We start from the raw sequence: 21744 nt of genomic DNA on the forward strand, positions 1-21744 counted from the left end.
GGGTGGAGAGGTACCATGTGGGGTGGTAATCAGTTTCCTGAGCCCGGGATGGTCCTACTAAGTTCATTCATCCTGCCCTATTGCAACTCCAGCTTTAGGCTGCATGTAGATCCCGACTTCACTGCCCAGAAACCCCAAAACTAGATTTAAGGGTGGCAAAGGATGGTTAGTTTCCTTAGGAAGCTGGGAAAGACCAGGTGGCGCCTTTTCCTGGTTAATGTGAGCTGCCTTCAGTCAGCCTCACCACCTGGACTTTAATTTTCTCTTCCAGACCCTCAACCAATGCTTCCTTCTTCCCTCCAGGTGGGAAGGCCAGAGAGCAAAATCCGTCCTTTGTGCTGGCCCTTTGCCATTCGTATTTTGCAGCAGCAGCTGTTGCCCGCTTTACTGCACAAACCTTTGCTTGCTTTCCTCTTCTCCCCCTTCACCCTCCCCTCACTGCTCCCCCTGCCCTTCCTCCTTCTCCTCCTCCTCCTCTGGCCATTTGCCAATGCCAAGCCAGAAGCCTGACAGCCAAAGTGACATCGTAATTTTCTCCTTGGCAAGAGAACTGCAGAGGTCTGGGTTGTCTGAGGACATGCACAGCAAAAAAGGAGGGAAGGAAGTGTGGGACCTGCTTTGTAAAGCTCACAGCAATTTTGGAGGGAGGGGTCTGCCAAGGGAATGTGCTGGATTGTGGTTCCCTCTGGACTGGAAGGCAGCAGATTTGGTGATGGATGCTCATCTTTCACTGGATGATCAGTACTGCCCCTGTTTATGCTATGTCCTCCCTGGAGATGCTGCAGATGTAGCTGTGCTGGAGCCCCATGTGTGATCTCCATGGGGAGGTAGTTCATGGAGTCCTGAGGGCCCTGCTTGGATACTTCTGCAGCTTGGGGATGAGAGGCTGTCCTCTCTTCTCCAACAGTGCAAACGGGGATACAACGAGGCATGCAAGCTTCTTTTACCAGACTGCCCGCAGGCTGGGTGTGCTAACGCTGCCACGATGAACTTGTTTGGGGCTGGGACTGGGACCGTGGGGCCTCCTGGGATGGCAAGAACCTCCCGTGCCACCACTCTCAGCCCATCTAGAAAAAATCATTATAATCCTCCTTGTGGGGTGGCATTCCTCTCCATTTCGTGCAGATGATACTCACTCTCCGTTAATGTCCACCTTAAATAACTCGCGGGGCGGTTCTGCAATGTCGGCAAAGGCAGAATGTGTATGTGTGAACGGGGGTAGATGGAGCGAATGTGTAATTTGGCTTAATCTTTCCACACTCAAGGACGCAACAAAAAATCTCTCTTTGTCTATTTAGTCAAAACACGGCAACATCATTGCTCTACTGCTCAGGAACAATAAAGATGCAAATAATGTCAACATTTCCCGGGCTTTTGCCAGGCCGGTTACTGGGGAGAATATTATTGCGTCCTGATTACTTTGTATGAAATCAGCTATCAGTGCCTGTGCGTGGCTTTGCTTCTTGAGGATGCTGAACTGAACCGGAATGAAAATGAGAACCACCATCTCTGCTGCTTGGCCTCCACGCTCTGACTTATGTTTTAGCGCTGGGGGCAGGGCTGGGGTCTTTAGCAGTGCTGGGGGCAGAGAGCAGGAGCGCATGCGTGGTTTGTGTTGCGTGGCTTGTGCACGCGTGTCTGGGGGTGGAAGGGAGTCCGGTGCCTGTGCTGGTACGTGGTGCAGAGTGAAGGGAATGCAGTTAATAAATTTCCAGCCTCCTTGGCTGCACTGTGACTGAGTTAATACGCATTGTTTGTCGGGTGACCCAGGAATGCCACTTCATCCCCTTCCCCTCAGTTTCCTTCCTGGGGACGGAGAGTATCACGTGCTTCGAGATCAAAAGTAGATGGAGGCTCTCCACCTCCTTACCATGACCTGGGGACATACCTAAGGCAGGTCTATGCTGCAGACAGCAGTAGCATACGGATGAGGATACCGTCTACCCATTCCTGAGCGCTGGAGGAGCTTAGCTGCAGCAGGAGGAGGAGAGGATGGGATCTTAGTCTGAGAAACAGCTACGGAGCAAGCTGTAAGCATTTCTGCAAGCAGGTTTTCGTTTCACTGAAGGGGTGGGAATTTTTGGGGCCTAATTTTCCTTTTGGCAGTCCCTGGTACATGGTGTTTTTGGGACTTGAAGGAAAACAGTGGGCTGAGCTGTGATGAAATGGCTGTGTGTCACAGCCACCTCTTTTGCATGAGTATATAAGGCAATATAAACTTAGTTGTATCTGTCCAATAAATATATATATGGACAGACAAGTATTTCTATCTGAGCAATACAGAGCCAGAGTGATGGGATAAGCAACCCGGGCAGGGGAACGTGGGTAGGGTTGGATGGGGATGCATGAGGTGGCTGGTGTGAGAGGTCAGTGAGACAGAGCTGGAAGGTCAGAAGACCTTTGAGCAAGAAAAAACAGAGCTTTTTCTGAACTCAGCGCTGACAGAAGGAGCTTGGGGCTGGGGAAAGATGACCCTGAGGGACAGGGTAACCTTAGTAAGCCAGGTTGCATTGCCAGCTCCAGCATCAATGTCTCCTGCTGAAGCGAATGAGTTGCTGCATCCCAGGAGCAGTGTGACGGTGGATTCCAGTGGCCTCTCTGTCCTGGGAGGATCCAGGAGCTGGCAGTGTTTTGTGTCAGTACAGTGATCATCAGCTCATTCCCTCAAAAGAATTTGTTACCCACCAACAACAGCCATGAACTGCTCATCACCTGTGACGCTGAGAGCTGCATCATATGACTTTAATTACTGCTGATAGGAGGCAGTGACAGATATTTATCCAAAAAAAGAATCCATTGCTCCTGAATTAAATATTTAGCTGAAAAGTGAATGGCATCTCTGATAGAGGAGTTGAAAAAAAATTCAAGAAAAGAGGTAAAACCATGCATGGTAACCAGATATCTTGTACACGTGTGAGGTTCATATTCTAATATCTAATGTAGGAGGTTTTCTCACTGTCAGCGTGCTGCACTAGCTGCGCAGAAGGAATAATTTCCCAGTAGCATGGGCTGGTTGACAGAACTCTGGTTTCCAAACACTCTCTCCCCAGAATAGTACTGATACAAAAGTAGAATTAAACTTTCAATGGAAAGACTTGATTTTTTTGCCAAGAAATTTAGAAACCGAGTAAGATGTGCTTTTCAGTTTTACTTGGATTGAATTCTTCTCATTTTTAATTGTTGAAAAGTTGTTTTTAGGGTTGGATCTTTAAAGGTCATTTAGTCCAACCCCCCTGCAATGAGCAGGATCCTGTGTCTGCTCTTTTCCCCTTTGCTTCAGTTCACATTTCTCTCTTCCCCTTTTGGAGGAGGAATTGTATGGTAAATATTTTACCCAGTTATATCCCAAATCAATGAGTTTCAAAGGGACTCTTCAATTTGTTTGGTTTGTTTTCCTTCAGCACTGCAGGAGCTAAAGGTTGTGCTGTGGCATGTGCCTGCACCCTTGAAAGCCGGTGAAAAAGGTTCTTTAAAATCTGAATGAAAAATCAACATAGGTGCCTACATCTACTTCAAATTGAAATTTAAGCTCCTTAGGTCATTTCTGTGCCTTGGACATTATTTGCCGAGTCCTGTTAAAAACACGAAGTCTGTAGCTATCTACTTGTTATAAATCACAACTGCCCAGATGGCCCTGTTGGTGCAGCCTGTTCCATGGTGTTTCCAAGCTAAGATAGTTTCTACCTCCAGCATTGCTTTCTTGCCCATTCTCTAACTGCTCCAGTTTGTGCTCCAGACTCTGTTTTTCCTTCCTTCCTCTCACTCCCCAGCCCTTCACTTCAACCATTTATCTCACAGATGAAAACTTCTGAGATGCCCCTTGAAAAAAATTACAGGCTCCGAGAGTAATTTTGTTTCAGTACTGCAGTAGTGATGTCTTCAAAGACATTTAACGAATACCTAAATGAGACCTCTTGTCCCTGCGCTCGCAATGCTCTCTTTAGTCAGGGCAGGGTTTTATCTGGCTTTTCCAGGTTTTGTGTGACTTTCAGTGATGTTTAACTCACTGAATGCAACAGAGAAGTGTGAATGGAAAAGTGAGGGAGGTGGTTTATTTGTTTCTCTCTAAGACTGATGTCCACCCCAGAGAGGACAGCAGCTCTGGGAGAAGCACAGAAAGGGTTTGACCTTTTGTACTCGCTCCAGAGTTACCAAACTTTTCAGGATCTGGCCCCTGTCTATCCTCTCACCCATCCCTTAAATCCCTGTCCCTCTCTGAGCCTCAGGACACCTCTTCAGCCATCAATGCCTGCCACTTCCTTCACTGTCGTCAGGTGCAACTCTCATACTGCCACCTTACCTGTTCATTTATTGCATCTCCTCTTCCTCCTCCATGCCTCCCACTACCCTATCCCTGTCATCCCCATTTCTCAAGATGTGGGCGCTTCCCACCATTCAGCCTCTCTAAGATTTCCAAGGCATCTGCTCAAGGGTGGCAGATGTGATGTGGGACAAGGGGTGACTCATTGTACAGGAGATGCTGGAGGTCAGATAGGACACCCAAGACCATTTCCAATGGCATTGGATGCCTTGGGTGGGGAGTGAGGTCACATAATGCTCAGTTCAGTTGCCTAAACATTTCTACTGCTATAGAATACCCTATGGCATCTTGCCTGGCCTCCAGCTGCCCTAGGTAGGTGCCCAAATGTGCAACAAGTATTTAAGCTCCTATTTAACCACTGGAGATCTACAGAGACACTCAGCTCCCCAAAATTAGACCTCTCTGGTCAACGGAATGGTTCTCCAGGATCCCTTGACTGTGTTGACTGGGTCTCCAAAGTCTGCAGTGGGTACTCAGACCCTTGGATACCTACATGGAGACGTCTAAATCTGGGCATTGAGATCAGTGAACTAAATCCCACCTGCAGCGAGTGGAGAGTGAGCTGTACTTGACCATCAACACTCAGATCCTGAGCTGTAACTTGGCAATCCCTTTGCTGGGCAGGAAGTGAAGAAACACCCTCCCCATCATCTCCACCTTTCATTGCAGGCCACGATGACTAACGGAGCTGGGAGTCTTCCAGAAAACTTGGACAGCAGCAAGCTCTTGCAACATGCTCGAAAACAATTGAGCTATTGTGCTTTAAAGAGGTACCACCCAGCAGTAACTGATCTTGCATGTGTTAATTTAGGATGCACTGGTTTCAGCTGGTGGGGAGCATTGGTAGTTTGCTCATGCTGAGTCATGGACCTGGACAGATCTCTGTATCTATGAAAAGTACCGTGGATTGCTTCAAGAGCCATTGGGGTGGAGAACTGGTTCCTTCAATGTCTGTAGAGCTTTCCAGCACAAAGCAGTTAAGTTATTTAAGGAGTCACTTGAGTCCAGAGGAAATATGGGTAGCTAACTCTGCATCATTCCAGGCAATGAGGGTCACTGCTGTAGAAGTCAAGACAGGTTTAGGGATACCTAGCATCAGCTCTAAGTGCAGTCCCCATTGAGGAAGAAGGTGCCTGATGTTACTGGGTCTGAAATACATACTTCAGCTTATTCAGAGTGTTATCAAACTGGAATGCTTTCCTTAAATCCGTTGCCACCACACATTTGCAATCTCTTTGTGTTCCCCTCCACCCAGCCAGCTGTTCTCTCTCATGACAAATCTTTCCCCCCTTTGCACAGGCAGTGCTGGCACAAATGCCCGCAATGGTATGGCTACTTGCCCTCCAGCAATACTTGAGCAAAACATCCTGAAATGGATGTTCTTATCTGGCGTCTATTGTGTGCAGAAGGGAATGGATTCCTTGCCGCTAATTGCCAATGCTCTCTGCAATTTGTTGCACATTATTTCTTTTTCCTCCTCTAATTAATGATTGCTTTGTGTTCCCTCTGCTTGTTTTGTGGCTCTCACTCTTTCCCCAGCTCAGTCTTTTTGCTATTTTTTTGCTCTGATGCTGCTTCTTCCCCTCTCCTTCCCCCCAACATCATCTGTTTGGTCTCTTGGGGGGGTCTCTTTCCAGATAAACCGCTGCTGTTTCCGGCACACCAAGTTATTTTTTCAGATCTACTTCTCTTTTTTTTTGGTTGTTGTCCTCTTGATTGCTTTCTCCCCAACTGTTTCTTAAATGCGCCTTGCATTCTGCTTCCAGAGTGTGCAGAAATTGTCCAATCTACTCCAATTTGGACTTGGGTTTGCATTACTAGAAATTGCCCTGGGTTTTCTGGGTTGTTTTATTTTTACAGAGACTTCTAGCTGATGGTGTTTCAGATCAGGGAAGGGGCTGGCAAGTCCTGAGGGACCTTGGACAGGTAACAAAAGAGTATTCAGAGGATTGAATGTGCCATCCTTCTCCAAAACTGTTGACGTGAGTAGTTGAATACGGAGTCCTTGATTCGAAAAGCACATTGACCATTTGGAAAGCATTCAGAAAAGTGCCACTAGAAAGATCCAAGTTGTGGCAAACTTGCTGTCCAGGGAAAGATATGGGTTACACGTCAGCATGGATTTCACTCTGCTCATCGTTGGAGCCAATTGCAAGACAGCTCTGAGGCAGAAATGAAGTAGATTTGGCAAGCACAATGGCTTTCACAGTTTATTAAAGCTCAGCAGTGCTCAAACTAAGCTATGATTTGGGTCAGACCTTGCTTGGGCAGCTGTGCTGAGTATGGACACAGTGAGCTCAGCTATGCCTCAAGAAAACAATCTGCAGATCTTTCAGTGGTGGCAGAAAGCCCTGGGCAAAGGACTTCCACCTCCTGACCTACTTGCCTTCCCCAGGCTGTGGTTCTGCCAGGACCTGCGGATCCCCCTCCATCTGCTGTGGCTGGGTGTTTTCTTGACAGAGCCTGCTGCTGGGTGAAGAACATTTCTCACACTTTCTTCCTGGCCTTCCTCCATCTTCCTCAGGGACACTGCCTCTCTGCTACCTCCTATTTGAGAAATGTGGGCAGATGTGCTTCACCCCACAGGACCAGCAGTCCTGCCTCCCTCCCCTCTTTAGCCCCACTGAAGTGCCTGCGCAGTGCTGGCAGTTGCAGGTTTGCAATGCACTGTGGGGACTGTGGGCTGGTTTGATGGCCCCATCCAGCAGTTGGAAGTTTTTTCAGTCCAACAGCAGCAAGACAACAACTGGTGAGATCTTTGCACAACAGCCTGCTTTCCTCGTGGGAGCAAAGACGCTTTGGGGAAGCCTGGACCTCTCTTTAATCAGTGCTGGCTCTGCTGATGTTCCTCAACTCAGGATAAACCAGTCCTCCTTTCTTTGCACCTTGGCATGTTCAGCAGAAGAGAAGGCTGTCTACACCAGACACCCATATATCCTGCCTCTGAGTGTGGTTGGTAGCAGATATTGAAGGTAAAAGAAGAAGACGAGTGCAAACACACAGTGACGCTTTCCTAAAAAGGCTCTAGTAAGTATCCAGTCACCATCAGGCAGTAGCTCAAGAAATTTCTGAGCAAAAACGTGGCTTTGATGTTTACTTCATGGAGTTTTCTTTCATGCATATGCCCTCAAATCTGTCATCAAGGACAAGGGGAGCTGCACACTCTTCAGAAACACTGCAGGAAACAGGAGCTATGGTGTACAGCCCTGACATTAGCAGATAACCAGCCTGGACTGACCTGCATCTTCCTTTCCTTCACTCATTGAGAGTCCAAAGATGTGAGAGATGAAGCAGTGAGTTGCTCCTTCACACATATAGAGTTTTGGTTGGTTTGCTGACCAGCTGGGAGCTAAAATGTGAGATGTAAATACCCTATGCATAAAGCTTGATTTGCTTTTTGGGTGTATGGCTTTTTCTGTGACTTGTTCATGCCGCTACAGATGGAGCCCAGGACATGTGGTCACACTACAAACATGTGGCTAAGCCAAGACTGGCATCTCCAGATTCCCAATCTAATGCCTTCTTGCTGTGACAGTTTGTTAGTTTGCAGGGGTACAACTCAGCCCGTGTTGATGGGCTCTAAGTCAGAAAAGGGCAACTCTAAAGGCTGCCCGTGCAAAAGTCAATGCCATGTTTTAAGTAAACAGCTGTTCTGAGCTGAAGGTCCTAGGTGCTCAGCCAGCCTCCAGGAGGTATCTCCCTTCCATCTAGATGCAGTAGGCATCACTGCCATCCTTAGAAAGTCAGGTATGTCCTCCAGGTTTTATTTAATCAGTCAGAGATGATAGGACAGGGAAGCCAAGAATCCCAATTTCTCACCTGCCAATCTAAGCACCCCAATATTCAGTCCTTCTCTAGACAAAAGTTTCTTTGCACCTATATAGCTTCCAAATCTATGTGTCAATCCTGCTGTTTGGAGATGGAGAAGATAAGGTCAAGGGTGAGGAATTGCTACCGACATCTGGGACAAGGACACAGGCATGACTCCTGGCTTGCCTGGCCACATACAGCTTCGAAAGGCAGTAACGATCATTCCTGGGGTCTCTGCTGGGGTCACAGCTTGAACTCACCCCCAGCTTGAACAAAAGCTGCAAACACTGTGTGGGTCAGGAGTCCTATTGCTGCAGTCTTCTACTTGAACTGCACAGGGAGCATTCACTTGTGAAGGGTTCAGTCAATGGTAAGTGGGAGATTTCTGAAGATGTAGGTGGCCAAGCAGTCATCTCTGACACTTTATGCTGCAGGACTGGTGTGGATGGAAAGGAGAGGTACCCCCTGGGTAACCCTTTAAACCCTTATCCTCTTATCTTCACAACCTCAGCATAAACCTGACCTTCTACCCCAGCATCTCCAGGCCTTCTATGTTTGGGGAGGAGCAAAGCTATTTCTTGTGAAGGAACACGACCACTCAGGGATGGACTTTCACCTGTGGCTTCTGCTCTGCACCCGCTAATGGAGGCCATTAGGTACCCTGCCGTACCATGGCAGTAATGGACTGTGCGAATCCAAGTGTTTCCCTGGGTAAATGTTTAGCATTCCCATCTGCTCCTTTAAAATAATGCAATTTAGCCTAATTTTTGGTGTCAAGGCATTTGGTTAGGGAAATTATATTCTGTCACCAGGGTGTCAGGCTTGTCTGGGTTTTAATAAAATTATGACACCCTGTGCAAGACGGTAAATGAGTAGTTCCCGTGTTCAAGCCCTGCCTCAGACCAACGATTTTTCCTGCGGTCCCGGAATAAACACTAGTTGACAGTCCTGCAGGAGCAAAGCAGATTCATTGTGACTAAGAATCACCTGCCACATGGCTGGGAACAGTGGGATACAAATATGTTCCGGCATTGGCAGCAGGTCCCACTTGAACGGGTTTCTGGGAGTAAGTGGCTGGGCTACTCGGAGTGATTTATTCTTAATCCTTGCAAGGGAAGAAGAAAAAAAAAGCTTTAGGGGATGTCTGAGCTAGGAGTGGTTTCCCAAATCTCCAGTGTGAGGCAGGAAAAGAAGTGGGGAGACCTGGAAATGGCTAAAATCTTGTTTTCTAGTGGCCATAAGGACAGAAAGAAATGCCTTTGGAAACCTAAGTGGAGCATTTAAGAACTCTTCTTTGGGCCTTAAAATTCAGGTTAAAAACAGGGAGCTGGAAATCAGTCCCTGTCTGTTGTAAAGATATCCCGAACCCGCAAAGGTGGAGCACGTGGGCGTTCCATCCCTAGCTTTCAGCCGTGGGGAGGAAAGATCCTGCAAAGCCCCTGTTCAAATGAGGGGAGAATAAAAATTTTTTTTTTTTTTTTTGTGAAAAGGGAAGGAATGAGCTGCACTAACACCGGCAGTGGAAGTCACACCTGACTCATATTTTGTCTGGCAACTCAGTCCCAAACCTGGAGGAGAAAGCAAGCCCCGTCTGCAAAATACGGAGCTATATTCAGCCCAGGGGCTTAAGCAGTGTTGTCCCCTCCAGCACAGGGGGCAGACCCGTTGCTGAGTGTGCTGTTTACATACATCTGCTGCTCTTGCCAATGCTGATTTTTCACATAAAACAAACTCTGTCAATGAGGAACATATGTTAAATAAAATCCTGTCGCCCAAATGGAGATTTAATGCATGTTTTGATACAGGGCCAGCTCCCTGCTGGCTGTAAATTGGCATTGCCCCACCAGCTTTCTGGTGCTGGGTGTTGGTGGAGCCACAATGCTTTATACCAGTGAAGGGCCTGGCCCTCAGTTACACTTTGCCTTACAAAGCTGATGGGTTTTGTATTGCAGAGCCGATAGACTGCCTTTCTCTGCTGGAAAACCCCCAGCCATCAGCTCTGAAACGCTCCTTGGGATGGGGTTGGCTTTGTGGTAGGTTGATTGTGCGGGAGAGAGGTTTTCCAGGTTACCCCATTTCAGATCTGAGCTCTGAGCTTGCCCCTTCCATAGCCGAGGCTACCAGTATTACACGTTAACTCCTAAACCTGACAGAGGACTTCCAGATATCCAGGAAAGGCTGAAATTTCCATCCCCCGAATGGCCATTTGCTGTATTTGCTGCTGAATGAGGGTCCCATTTCCAACAACCTGTGCTCCTCCCAGTGCTATTTGAGCCCTTTTCCCCTCAAACCTATCACTCATAGAAGCATCACTGCTTCTGGAGTATCCTGAGATAACTCCCAAGATGCAGAGAAAATAAGCTGGAAAGGATTTCAGACACCCCTGGGAAATGACACTCAAGTTACAGCAAGTGTTGTCTTTTTTTTTTTTTTCTTTTCCATATGTAGCTTACCAGGGGCCTGTTGCATTGCCAACGCTTAGCTTGCTCAACTAACTGGAAAATTCAGAATTCACATGCAATTTCACCATTGAGGGGGAACAAACATCCCTGCCAAACAAGCATTACTGGTTAATATTAATAACCAGCATTACTGGTTAATACTAGTACTAAAGTAAGGTTGGTAAACAAATAGAGCGTCTACAAGGGGCAGGGGAGTACTTCCCAGAGAGGGGAAATATTCCATTACAAATATTTCTGTTTCCAGAAAGGAAAGGTGACCAGATTCAGAAGGATTTCACCTGAACTTGTATATGTAAAAATCTCAATATTCAGATGAGATCTTTATTGCAGTTTTGTAACTAACCCCTGATTTTCAGCATCCAGAGTCCAGCTATCTTGAATACTGGCTCTGCAAAGTCTAGCCCACCTCCTTACTGCTTCTGAGTTAAAAACACAAACCTTCTGAATACCCAAGGTGAAGGATTTGTTTTACAGCTACTGGGGGATCATAGGATTCACGGGCCCTAATAAAGCCCTGTGTTGGATGCTTAGCTTTTACCCCATCACCCAGCTCCAAGAGTCGACGGTGTGAGCTCCCGCACGCCCGTGAGTCATTGACCTCTCCCAAACCACTGTGTTTCAGCAAAACATTTCAGTTGCAGTGGATCAGTATCTTTTTGATGAGGGCGATAATCCTGCAGTCCTGTTGAGTCACAGAGTTCTTTGCAAACCTCTGGACATCGCAGTGGGTAGGTATGAAATCACAGCCACTGGCATCAAGGGAGTGATGTGACGGTTAAGGAGATCAGAGCTACACTTTCTGGGGGCTTTCTCCCTGCACAATGTCTCCCCAGCTTCCCAGAGCATTACAGAAAAGGCTGTTTCCGCTGCTATATCATAAAAGGTATTTTTTTAAATGAATAATCTTTCTTTTTAATGCCAAATGCACCCCAGGAGGGATTCAGCTCCAAATTCAAACCCTGACTTTAGCTCTGTACTTGAAGGTGTCTCCCGGGAGCAAGGCATGGGAGCTCATGTTATAATTTGGTGGCAGTCCTAAGTATAGTCCCAGGATTCTGGAGAGAAGTCCCACTCCCTCTGGGGCAAACACAGGCTCAACTGAATTGCTCTCCGAGCTCAAGTGTGTATTTATTAGGGACTTGACTTTTTTTTTAGAGACAGCTGTCTAGTGGCATTGGAGATGTCCAAGGGTGTCTGAGATTCCTGCATGGGGTTTGCAGACCCTGGGATACTTGCACCTTTGTAACATGGTGACGCTATGGATAATCTACAGCATCTTTCATGTCATATGCCACATTTAGGCAACTCAATCAAGCACCCAGATCGCACAGAAATGCTTATGTATGGGTGTCTGAATCTGCGTGCAGAGCGTCCCCCTCCAATGCAGTGTGGTGTGTTAGCAGGTGCAGCAGCGCTGGGATCACAAATTGATAGGAGAACTCCGCAGGGAAATCTCGCTGCTCTCTGGCATTTCCACACAGCGCTTTTACTCAGATGAATGGGGGAAGACACCAAAGGACTGCAGGGCCCCAACGTGTAACAACCGTACGGGACCTTTTTGCACCAAGGAGCAGCTGTGTGCACCAGCTGTGTGGTGACAAAAGGCCATTTGAGTTCATAACTGTTCCCATCTAAATGCAAACACTGTCATGTTCATGGGCTAGCGAGGGGAGGGTGCATCCCCCGGCACAGTGCTTGGGGTATCCTGGATCCGTGGTCCTTCCAGACAGCTGGCCCAGGTAGATAGAGAATGGGATTATACAGCTATTCCCCACATCATATTCTCTATTATTTGTCCTCCTGCTTTGGGGAACCTTCTCTAACTCCAGAGCTGAGACATTCAGCTGGGGGAAAATGCCAAGGGGGAATTTGGCACTCAGACACACACAAGGCCATAGGTGATTTGAGCCATTGAGTCTGGCCCCACAACTGTCCCGTGTAAATGCGTGGTTGAGGATAGCTGGCACGGCACATGGCACATGGCACAGCTCATTTAAGCATTGCAAAACAAACGCCACAATTGAGATTGAGAGGAATACAGCCTGAAATGCTTTTAACATGCTTTGGAAAGACAAGAAAAGAGACTGAATGGCTTCGGCATTGATTTAGAACACAAGGGCAGGGAATTTGTTGAGTGGGAAAAAAACCCTCTGTAAAATATCACTTCAGTAGCTCACCCGCAACATCCATTAAGCAGTTCCAGTATAGGGAGCTCAGAGACAGACATGGCTCAGAAAAAGGGTCTTTCCAATGAAAAGTGTTTGAATTTCCCTGGGGGGAGAGCAAGGGGTGGCCAGTCCTGGGGCAGAAACTCCATTTCGAGCCTGCGTGGGAGCAAGAACTTGGTAGCTGTGGGCTGTACCGTGTTGTTTTCTGTGACTCTGCAAGGATATCATACATTGCCAAAGTAATCTTCAGTTCCTTCCCTACCCAGGCTTATCCTCCTCATAGTTCTGGTCCTGTCCACTCATGGCTGGTTGTCTGTGATCCACCAATCTCATTGTCCTTGAAGAACTAGACCAGAGGAATATAGTTGTACTAGATTACTGTTCTCAGCAGAGAATGTTACTTGCTTTGGTCCCGAAGGCTCATCTACATACAAATCTTGCTCTTGGTTCCCTTAGTTGTGTTGTGGGACTCCCAACAGCCTTGGCACCTGAGTAAACTACCCTTTTGTGTTATGCTTCGTTGCCAGCGTATCAAATGCCCAGATGACATCTCTGACCTACGTGTTCAAGGTCTCCTTGGTAAACAGAAGAGCCAAAGATGGCACTTGAGCTTCATGGGAGCTGGTTTGTCTATCTTTATTGGTTTATCTTATAGGTGTCTTGTGTTTGAGCTGAGATACAGTTCTTTACACAACCTCTTTTCCCAGTATGTCAAACCAGTCCAGCTTTTCAATCATTCCCCTATCCATGACCACAGTTTGGTGAGGAAGCATCGAATTACTTTCTTGCAAACAAGGAGACAAAGATAAGACAGTCGAATATTTGGCTTGGTAAACACACGTTACCTCAGCAGGAAAATTAGCCCTGCAGACAGGACACAGGACTACTCTAATAATCCATTGCTAATTCATCAGCATGGTTTCGCCTCCATAGGAATAATCAGCAGACTCTAGAAAGGAGTTTATTAGTCAATCAGTCCCAGTGATTATATTTATCTTCTGAGCACACACACACACACACACACACACATGCACAGAGTTGCTTTTTAATAGGACTTTTTCAACCCCTGCTGATAATGGATGAAAATGAGCTAAGATTATGTTGGCACAAGGATGTGACCCAGTTTAGTGAGATGGGGTCAGGCAGATTTAGAGATGTGTCAGATATTTTTTCACAGGGCAGTGTTTGACCCTGGGGTCTGCAGGTCTGAGAGAGTGGGGCAGTGTGGGGACTGCTTGGGTCCATCATTGTCCTGACAACAACCTTCCCAGACCACTCCTCTGCCAAGTTTTGTGTTGGTTTATCATTGGTCACCAGGAAGAAGTTTGGATGTCACCAAGACAGTCATGACCTCGTGGGTTCCTGCAACTGAGCACCTGCTCTGTGTGATTAAGGAGCCCCAGCATCAATCCTCCTCAGGGATATTGTGGGCCAAGTTTTCTTCAGCTGAGTCACTTAATGGGACTAAAAGGCTTTTTCCAATTGTCTCCCACAGTGATTCAGTCATCAAATCCCAACTGGTTGGTCAGTCTACCAAACAGTCCAACGTTGGTCTTGCAGGGTAGGGTGTCTGAGGTTACAAAATGTGCGCAAGAACAGAGAAGCAACCATCTAATGAAATAACAGCTATAGATGAGAAGTATCTCAGAGGAAAAAAATATGTTGAAAGTCTCAGCTGATATAAATAATTGTAACTCTATCCATGCTCCAAGAGTAACATCTATTGACAGAGCTGAGGAACTGGCCCAATCTTGTCAATATCTATGTGATTATTACTAAAAAATTGCCTCTAACATGCAACGTCCTTTGGAGATGGCTGACAATGAAAGGGGTGGACCACCTGGTGAACAGGAGAATGTGATGTGTGTGCTTGTGGGAAATGCTTTCTCCCTAGGCATTGCATCTGGCTTATGGTCAAGGCACCAGATGATGCTAGATGGACTTATGTGATGGCTGAGATATTCTGAATGGTGGGTTTGGGCTCTTCAAGCCTGTTTCCAGCTCAGAGCATGGAATGATTAGGTTTGTCACTGTCTACACCCAGACTTGCGGGCATATCCACAACCGGAGAGGGAATTAGCTGGGATGCAGGCTCTTCTGCTAGTAGTTCAGCCCACTGTGTAACTGATGGTTCTTGGAGATACCGCAGCTTGAAAAATGCAGGCCCCAATCTCTAATTTTGTCACTATTCCCAGCAATCATGGTTTGTACAGGTGATGATACAGTCAAGGGACTTCCCAGCAAAGTCAAGCATAGATATGATAATTTTGGGTGAGATTCTTGCCTCCTCTAAACCTTTGTTAACCTAAAAGACTTAATGGATTTACTCTGCCCTGACACCAGGTCAACAGAAGAGAGACACGGTTCTTGAAACTGAAATGTCCCATCCTTGCCCAAGTATGATACAGAGGGCCTTGCTCTAAATTTAACTCGTTGATGCTTTTTAATGCAAAAAGCCTTATGGATCCTCTTTACAAGCAGCATCAGCACAAAAAAACCCCAACCCAACACACAGCAACATTAAAAAAAACAACAAAATAAAGCAAAACATAACTGTGCAAATAAATACCCTTTGCAATCTGGATGTTTTACGGTTTGGGAAACATTCTGAATATATAATCCAAGCAGTTATATTGCCAAGGAAACGTCACATAAAACAAGAAGAATCATAGCTTAGATCAGGGAGATAAAAAAGGACAACACAATCTAATCAGATGTGACAGATGCAGCCCAATTCAACATAACAACCAGAGCCAATGGGGATTTGCTTGTAGAATACACCCCTTGCTCCCTCCCAACCTCCTCCTCTTGTTCCAATATTCAGACCTGTGTTCATTTGAAGGGAAAATAAATTGCATTTTAAAAGCTCTCTGGAGGTGTCCAAACTGTTAATAAGAAGGCAGACTGCTGTGAGCTGGTGGGGACCGGGGATGGTCTTCCAAAAATGGGCACCTGGATTTTGCTTTTTATTGGACTAAAAAGCAAGCAGGATTGGAGGAGCACCAAACTGCTAGGGATGGCTCCTGAGGTCATGGCAAGGAGGCAGGACATAACTACAGTGCTGTCAAAATTCATCTTGGCCATGTCCAAACCAGTGAAGGCCAGTATGAGGACAACTAACCCTTCTTGAATGTCTGGTTGGGGACAGGTCTGAGTTGAGCAGTGGCTCGCACCATCTGTGGGATGATGTAAAAAACATTTTCAGACCTCAGGGTTCAGTTTGTCTTATCAAACCTTAACTGTCTACACATGGATCTGATGTAGCATGGCCCTCTAGACTCCAGGGTTGGGCAATAGAGAGTGATTGGCAGCTCTGGTAGGTGCTTTATCTGTCCTTAGTCAAGTCCTGGACAACCTCTTAGAGCAGCTCAGTAAAAACTATTTTGGACGGGAACTCTACCCACTGCAACCAGTTCCTTTGCCCCTTGCAGATAGTTTACTGGAGGCCCCCAGTTCTTAATTACTTTAGAAATTGTGTCCGCACCTTGTTCTTTGTAGTGATGGGCTTCACCAGCAAGAAAGGAATATCCTCATAAGTGGGATGGGACCAGACAGGACACTCCCATCCACTAGCCCAAGGAGGTGGAAGGCAGGTGAGCAGCATGGTTTTGCTAGACTAGTTGGAGTGGAGTTGAACTTGGACCAAGGAGCAATGCAAAAAGCTGGATGGGCAAAGCCAGACACTGTCCTGTGCTCATCCCATAGGCTGGGTACCATTCTGGATACGCTGGGAGAGATGAAAAAGGCAACAGAACCAGGATAAGGATGGCCAAAAGGCTCTAATGCTTCAGTGGATCAATTATGTGAAGAAGAACAAGGCCAGTCCCCTGTTGTCGTGTTACCCAGTGCCCTTGCAGAGGGCAGAAAGCAGTTCTGGTCTCACTGGCTTAGTCCTGACCCAAGCAGTTCACATCATCATTTGCTGGAAACCCTCTCCAGGGTTTTGGGTGGAAAGGTGTTATTTTTGTCCCTGATGATGAACAGCAACAGCAATGGGGGCTGCTCTGGAGGCCAGGCAGGTGTTTTATTTTTATAATTTCTTCCTCCCCGCCCCTACCCCCACCCCCCCAAGTTTGTTCTAATTAAATATTTTAAAATTCTCTGGAAATATCATCACCTATTTAATGATTTTAGGGATTGCTATGTTTTCTTTCTGTCTTTTTTTTTTTTTTTTAAACTGTGCATTTGCATCACTATTGCTACTATTATATCTAATCATAGACACAGGACAACATACTCTTTCATGGGAAAGCACCTGACAGCACAGGACTGTGACTGGGTTATTCCTGGGCATCTGCTCCCTGCACACACCGGCTTCACTTTGATGCGTTGAGCCCTGTGTAGTCTCCTGGGCTGTTCCACTTGCTGTTAGAGAGAGGAGAGGGTGCTGGTGAACTCCTCCATCCTCAGGAAAGCAGAAGGGGATTTGGGAACGGCCCTGAAAGGACAGTATTTCCTCCACCTGATGTTTCTCATAGGGACTGCAAGGTGAGAAGAGCTACTTGCCTTCTCCTCTCTGGATTCCCAATGTGACACTGCCTGCTACTGAATTTGCCAACGCCTCATGTGGACCGGTGAAGGGTTACAAGTGCTTGCCCAGAAGGTAGAAAGAGAATGAACATGTGCACAGCTAACCAGCAGCCCAGGAACATAGGCAGTGTGCTCAGTGCGTCTCCATCCTGCAAAAGAAACAAAGGGACCCGAAAGAACTGTTGCAACTTCTTGCCTAGACGGTGCTTCCGAAGCTCTCTCCCTCTCTGGGTTTTTCAGTGGATGTGGAAACCGGCCTGCTGCTCACATGCAGCCTTTGGAGATTTCTTGTTAGGTCAGAAGACGTTGTCCCCCTCCTATTTAATGGGATGTGGGCAGATTTTCCGGAAAAGAGCAAAATCCACCTAGGATTGTTTTAAAAGTCTTTTCCAGCAATGGACAGTCCAGCAAAGCCGTTTATAAGTTGTTCCACTTTTATTTACCCTTCCTAGTAAAAGAGCAACCAGATGTAATTTCTTGTTTGATTTTGTCCTGCTTTCACATCTAGCCTCAGGATCTTGTTATCTCATTGTCTGACAGACTGACAAGTGATACGAGATTTCTGCACTTAATGAGGGGTCTTGCAGACTGTGCTTCAGCCACCCCTTGGCCTTCCTCTTTCATAACAAAAAAACTTGAACTCGGGGGTCCTCTCCGGTTAACTCAGCCTTTCCAATCATTCATCTCAGTCTGCTCTTGCTTTCAATGTAAATACCAGAACAAAATGCAGTGTCCCAGTCCCAGTGGCCCTACTCCTACATACAGACATGATACTTGGACCTCTCTTTGCAAAATCCCTGGTTTATGCATCCAAAAACCACACCATCTTCATCATCACACCATCAGCCTCTGTACTCATTATATTTTGAACAATGTTATCATGCTCACCAACTGCTCATGTCCTTCTCACCATATCCTCTAGGCTGCCTTGTATCAGCAATATATTCTGTCAGGGTCTTGTTTCTTCTGTAGACTTCATTGGTGAGGCCTTGGAGTGTCTGTGGGTACGACGAGAGTGCACGGATCCCTTGGGCACCCCACCTTCCTTGCAAATGTTTCCCTTCTGTTGGCACAAGCTGAGGTCAGTCAAGGGCTTTTAATCCCTTTAATGTGTGCCACGTTAATTTTAGATCATCCTACCTGTCCATCAAAGGGCTGTGAGGTAGAAAATCTGATACCTTGCAGGAGTACGTTAAATAAGACTGTGCCGCCATACAGAGAGACCTAGACAGGTTGGAGATATGGGCAGAGAGGAACCTTATGAAATTCAATAAGGGCAAGTGTAGGGTGCTGCACCTGGGGAGGAATAACCCCATGCACCAGTACAGGTTGGGGGCTGACCTGCTGGAGAGCAGCTCAGCTGAAAGAGACCTGGGAGTCCTGGTGGACAACAGGATGACCATGAGCCAGCAATGTGCCCTTGTGGCCAAGAAGTCCAATGGCATCCTGGGATGCATCAAGAAGAGTGTGGCCAACAGGTCGAGGGAGGTCATCCTCCTCCTCTGCTTTGCCTTGGTGAGGCCACACCCGGAGTACTGTGTCCAGTTCTGGGCTCCCTGGTTCAAGAGGGACAGGGAACTGCTGGAGAGGGTGCAGCAAAGGGCTACAAAGATGATTAGGGGACTGGAACACCTCTTTTATGAAGAAAAGGCTGAGGGATTTGAGTCTCTTCAGTCTGGAAAAAAGACGACTGAGGGGGGACCTTATCAACACTTATAAATACTTAAAGGGTGGGTGTCAGGAGGATGGGGCCAGGCTCTTTTCAGTGGTGCCCAGTGACAGAACAAGAGGTAACAGGCACAAACTTGAGCATAGGAAGTTCCATCTGAACATGAGGAGGAACTTCTTTACTTTGAGGGTGGCAGAGCACTGGAACAGGCTGCCCAGAGAGGTGGTGGAGTCTCTGTCTCTGGAGACATTCAAAACCCACCTGGACGCGTTCCTGTGCAACCTGCTGTAGGTGACCCTGCTCTGGCAGGGGGGTTGAGCCAGATGATCTCCAGAGGTCCCTTCCAAGCCTATGGTTCTATGATTCTATAAACAGCATTGCTTTTAATAACCACAGTGCAAACCAAGTCTTCCCAAGCCCTGTCCTACCTTTCCTGTACATACACAGAAAGCTACCAAACAAGATGCGTCTCCATCAGCTGGTTTTAATTTGGTTGCAGATTGCCTTAACACCCAGACTTTTGCATGCAATTACCAAACCAGCATAATCTGGAGCAAAGCATTTCTCATGAGTAAGACTGCCTCTCTAATTCCCCCCCCGCTCCTTCTATCTCGTGTGTCAGTCTGGCTGAGAGCTCTGCCAGCCCATCACAAAGTGTTTGACATGTCATGCCGTGAGCGTGCACAGCTTTCCCTGCCTTGAGTTGTTCCCTCTTGCCCTCTGAAGGGTGGCAAACCCCCCTGATAAGCAATCTGCCGCACCTAGCATCCCCTGCTGTGCAGCAGTATGTGTGCACCTCTCAAGCAGTATGTGTGCGTGGAGACGAGATGGGAAGACATGGAGATATGTATTATCTGATCTGATGCTATGAACTGCAGTCCCCTGCCATGGCATGTCTGCTATGTCAGCTTTCTGCTAGCAGAATTATGGTAAAGTCCCCGGCACAGGGGAGCTCGGAGTGGTGCAAAGAGCATCAACCTCCAAGGAAGTGCCAGGGTCCCTCTGCTTTTCTGCAGCCCTACGCCCATCCATCCCTGGCAGGTGAGACAAGCAGCCCACCCAACCATCTGGACACCACAATACTCCTAATTTCATTTAGAAGTGTAATTAAAAGTTATATAAAAATACAAATGCATGAGTAAAACATGGCCTCTGGGAGAGAAAGCACTGAGTGTGTGTGTCCCACTAGACCAGGTACTAACCAAAGGGCACGTATGGATGCTCTAAGGCACATGAAATGAGGGAAGGTAGTGGAGCAATGTACTAAGGTTGTGTGTTTTAACTGGAACAACTGGTTTTCCAAATTCAAGGGCTTGTGTCAAACCTATTTACACACAGTCATGAGACGGAGATCACCCATAGAAAAATGGGTGGTCTGGAAGTTGTGTTGGACTTAAGTTTGTGTTTGGACATAAGTTCCTTATGTCTGAAGTTTTGTTACAGTCCCTCAGCTGGCAATATTCTTTATCACAAATATTGCAGCAGCTCATGCACTTTTTAAATCCCAGTGCCAAGAGTTACGTGCTTATGCTATTTTTTTCTTCTCACTGAAACTAATTTGTAAAAAATCTCGTAATTATAGAGGAAAGCCAAAAAGTGAGACCTCAAGCACCTTAAACGTGAGCAGGGTGATAAGAAACACACATTCTGGGTCTTGTTAAAAAAAGTTTAACATAAAGCTGGTGATTTGGGAGGGAAGGGTGGGTCAGACTTGTGCTTTTTCTACTACTGATGGCACTGTCTTCTCCAGCGCACAATTTGCTTGGGTCTTTTTTATTGAGAAGTCCTTTTCAGGACCTGAGTGCACCTCTTCTTCACTTCATATATATTGGTTTAGAAACACAGGAGTTGAAGCAGTATCACATCTCATTTATGCAGTTTGAAGAGGACATGTGCGATAGTAGCTTGTTTCTACAATTAGAGAAACACTTCAATGATAGCAGAAACAGTGCGCAGGGAAGAGGCAGAAAGCCATTGCCATAAAATCCTGAAAAGCAATAACGCCTGTGTCCTGCACAGCATCCACCATCAATGATTTTAGGGAGCAATTCAGAGAAAAAAGAAAATGAACCTGGAAAAGTTTTCTGAGCTCGCTATGATGCAAAGCCAGATGTTGCCCCTTGCTACAGTAATGGGGTAGTGAGCACTAAGCTCTTAAGTACCCTTTGCAAAGCTCACCGTGCCCCCCACAAAGCCTTTTGAAGCACAGCGTGAAGACAGTTTAGGCTTTTTATATAAGACTTGCCCACCAACACAATTAAATCTATGCTGGTCACTTTTCAGTTTTCGTAGGCAGGAAAATGCCTGGAAATGTCACAGCAAAAAACCATCAATTGTTTTATGTCCTGAAAAGGAGGAGGGCTGGGAGGCAGAGTGTGGGACAGCCGCAAAATTAAGCCGTTAATCTTTCAACAGAGGACAAAACAGAGTGGAAATATTTGCCACCAAAGGTCTTTTTAAGAGGGTGAGGGGAATAATGCTGCATCTTTCCTCAACGTTTTGCCAGTCCTGCACAGAGGCGAGAAGCAACAAGGTATGAAAGGAGCTTTGTAGTCTGGTTACCTGTCATCTTGGGAAAGGTCCACGGGAGCTTTTGACTCAAAAATCAGCACCCCTCTCGAGCAGGATGGGTGAAAAATCATTCACCTCTTGTGTTTAGTGTCCCTCAGGACAGCCTGCCACTAAGAGCTGTGAAGAAGGGGCAGGACAGGTTGCATAGTCACTCCATTTGCTGGGTTCTGCTCACAGCCTCCCGAATTCCTGCCTTCCTGCCACCTCCAGCAG

Source organism: Larus michahellis, chromosome 5 (genome assembly GCF_964199755.1).
Source record: "Larus michahellis chromosome 5, bLarMic1.1, whole genome shotgun sequence".
Lineage (NCBI taxonomy): Eukaryota > Metazoa > Chordata > Aves > Charadriiformes > Laridae > Larus > Larus michahellis.